Source organism: Oryctolagus cuniculus, chromosome 5 (assembly GCF_964237555.1).
Source record: "Oryctolagus cuniculus chromosome 5, mOryCun1.1, whole genome shotgun sequence".
NCBI classification, from domain to species: domain Eukaryota; kingdom Metazoa; phylum Chordata; class Mammalia; order Lagomorpha; family Leporidae; genus Oryctolagus; species Oryctolagus cuniculus.
Window position 1 is genome coordinate 61,108,197 of NC_091436.1, and position 3,825 is coordinate 61,112,021.

Below are 3,825 nucleotides of genomic sequence, written 5' to 3' on the forward strand. Positions count from 1 at the left end.
TGTGTGTGCAATTCTTTTGATATTTGGGAGTTTATATGACCTAAATGCATCATCCTGAGTTCTGTGTAACATATTTGGGAAATGTTTGAGTTCAGATTGACTGGAAACACGCACGCATCTCACATGCTACGGGGGTAGCGATGTGCTATGTAAAATGGCATTTTACAAGGCAGGGGATGCGTCTTGTTAGTGGCTTAGAAAGATGAAGGACGCTGCTCAGAAGTAGAATTTCAGCCATTTCACGGTGGCCGGAAGTGTGCACACCTGTTCCCTGCCCACGGCCGGCATCCTGCGCCTTTTCCTTTTGTGCAGGCTTGCTCTCCAGGACCTTTGCCTCTTGGTGCTCTGGCTCAGCTCCACTCTGCATTTGAAGTTTCTGCAGGACCTTGTCACCAGCCTGAAAGACTGGGGGCCTCATGGCTGCGTGTCCTGATTTCATCCTCGTGGATCACTGCGTCTTCACTCCAGTGTCTCTCAACGGTTACTGGTTCTGGCCCATCACTACCCATCCAGGGTACAACTTAGAATCACCAAGGAAGTTTTGAAAAATACTGATACCCAGACCTTATTAAATGAGACTCCTTGGTGCGGGGGTGTGGGGGGGGAGGGGGGCATCACTAAGTAGTCACAGCTGTCCACGGGGCTCTCCTGACAGCCAGGGCTGAGAACCACTGAGGACTTTTCCCATCCCCTCTGGGATGGCTCCACTGCTACCATAACCACTCTCCTTCCCAGCCTTGCTTGCCACGTTGGTGCACGGAGCCAGGAGGGACGCCCTCATGTGCTGTGTGCGGGTGTGTCCTCAGACCCTCCAGGGCAGAGGGGCCTGTTGGAATCTGCTGTTTCCCAGTGTGCTCTCTACAGATGCTGGGAAGCTTCTGGCTGGGGACAGGCTGGTGGCCCAGAGATGGCTGTCTGTCTTTGAAAGACAGAGACTGTGCACATGGACATAGGCTACACCACATATGCAAACAGAACTCTGACCCACAACCTGCAGCAACCTGCCCACCAAACCACCAGCCCTACCTGCAACACCAATGCAAGGGAGCCCGCTTGCTCTAAGTCAGACCCACAGGAAGCCAGATTGCTACCTCTGGTAGCAACCCAGAAAGCCAAAGATCATCTTCCCTAACAATTGGTACAAAATGGCCAGGCCTTGATTAATAGCATAGCTTTCCTTAGTTTTGTGCCTGCCTTCTAACGAAGCAGCAACCACAGAAAGCAAAATTTGCACCCTAACCAGTTACATAGGACAACCTGCTTTAGTTAACTTGTCCATGTACTTGAGCCATCACCTGCTGCCTCCCAGGGTGTGCATTAGCAGGAAGCTGGAATTTGAAGTGGAGCTGGGACCTGAACTCAGGCACTCTGATAAGGAATAGGGACATCTTAAGCAGTGAGCTAACTGGTACACCCAACACCCACGCCATCTCTTTCTTCCTGGCTGCCTCTGAGTCTGCCAAATACCAGTGATGCTGTCTCAGTCCCATGCTACAAGAGGCTCTAAAGAGATAGCCTCGGCTTTTCTTATTGGCTGATGTATTAGGGCTCTCAGAGAAAGGAAACTGATGCACACGTATAGATATACAGAGATTTATCAGGAGGAGGGGGTGGCTCACACAAGCATGGAGGAAGCCCAACAAAGCCAGGGGTGTAGTCCCCGGCTGGGTGTGACGGCCGCACCAGCAGAGAGCAAGTTTGCCCTCCCTCACCTTTTTGTTCTGGGCAGGCCCTTGACAGACTGGGTGATGCCCAATCGCGGTGGCGAGGACTGTCTTCTTTTTCCATAGCTCATCATTTCACCCGTGGTCTTTTCACAGACAGCCTCACAGACACACCGAGGGGGGATGCTCTGTCAGCCATCTGGGAACCCCTTAGCCCAGTCAAGTGGACAGATGAAATTCACTGATGTGTGTTTATTTCCACAATGATTTCATGTTAGATAAGTTGAGGTTTTTTTCTGGGTGTCTGTGCAATTGATAGAAAATGGATTCCTTTTTTCCCTCCCTCCCTATTGTCTATTTCAGAACACCTTTGAATTTTTTGTAAACACAGAGAGCAGCTGCTTTCCACCTCTGGCCTTTGTCACTGAGACTGTAGCTGCTGCCAAAGACCCACGGGAACCAGGGTATTTTGAGGCTCTGTCATTGCCAGCCTGGTGCTTGCCTCAGCAGATAAAGGTTATACACAAACCATCGGGATTACATTTGCTTAGGAAGAAATAGCTCAGTTCTCCATGGCTGTAGAAAAGCAAAGCTATTTTTTAAATGACATGTGTTGAATAGATACATTTAAGTCCATGGGTACTGAGCCAACATTTCCCAATCAATTGAGAGCTTTCAGAGAGAAGGAGGAAAAGGATGGTGGGAGCTGTGTTTGCTGGGAGTTGTAGTTCTTGGAAGCTGTTCTGAACTTGTCAAATACCTGAAATGAATGTAGCACTTACAGTATTTTTTTTCTTGATACCTCTCATCTTTCTTCTTGTGGGTGTGAATGATGGCAACACATTAGGAACCTGCTTCCTCAGGACATCATTCACTCCAGGAAAGCTGAGCTGGTTGAGCAGGCCCTTTCCCCTTGAAAAATCTCAGCACTTGGCCACCAGGCCTGCGGGCTTTATTATCCTAAGTGACTCTGCTGCCTATAAATCACAGCTCCCAGTAGACAGAGGGAATGAATTAACCAGATTCCTTCAAAAGATAACCAATGTTTCTCCAATTATTAGCAGGACAATTGACTTCCTTCTGCTCGGGGCACCTGCCGACCTGGACTGCTGCCATGTTACCCACAATTCACCTCCCAGAGCCTGTTTCCCTTGGAGTGTAATGGTTACTCTGGCGTATGTTCTATGGTGTTGGCTCACCCTCAGATGGTTCACGTGTCCTAGCGCTCGCCTTCCATACAGAACCAGGCCATCTGGCAATGGAGCCGAGCCACAGTGGTGGAGACGCCCAACCCCTCCTGCTCTGCCCAGGCCCCCTTTCCTGGGAGACCTGCTCAGGCCTGGGAGGATGCCTTTGTGGGCAGCAGCTTTTCTGCCCGCCCAGTGTCTCACAGTTTATTGGATTAGAGGAAACTAGGATGTAGGTGTAAGTCCAATTGTAAGTAACAGAAATCCTTCAAATATTTACTTCGCCAAGGTGGGCGTGTATTTCTCTCTGACATAAAGGAAGCCTGAATTTGGAAGTGTAGTGGATTCCACAGTCATCAGTGTCCCCTGATCACTATGCTGTCTCAGAGCTGTTGCCCTTCTGCTCATGGTCCGAGATGGCAGTAGGTGCTCCAGCCATCACATCATCACATCCACTCCTCTCCCAAGGAAACTTCACAGGGAACTCACATGGACTTTCACTTATGTCTTGTTGTGTAGGACTTAGCCTCGGGATAACACTCAGATTCAAGGGAAGCTGGCAATGGAGTCTTTTGGCTTGGTGTGGCTACAGATGTCTTCTAGGCATGCTAAAAGAATGAAACTACAGGGGACAGGCATTTGACACAGGGGTTAAGATGCCTGCCTCCTATACTAGAGTGTCCGTAGTCCAGTCCTGGCTTGCTTTCCAATTCCAGCTCCTGCCAATGTGCACCCTGGGAGGCAGCAGGTGATGGCTCAAGTAGTTGGGTTCCTGCCACCCGTGTGGGAGACCCAGAGTGAGTTCCTGGCTCCTGCCCAGCACTGGCTGTTGTAGGCATTTAGGGGAATGAACCAACAGATATATGATCTGTCTCTCTCTGTGACTCCTTTTAAATGAAAGTAAATAAACCATTTAAAGTATCGAACTATAAACTGAACCGTCAGATTAAGAATTTGTAGTAAGGGGTTCTAAA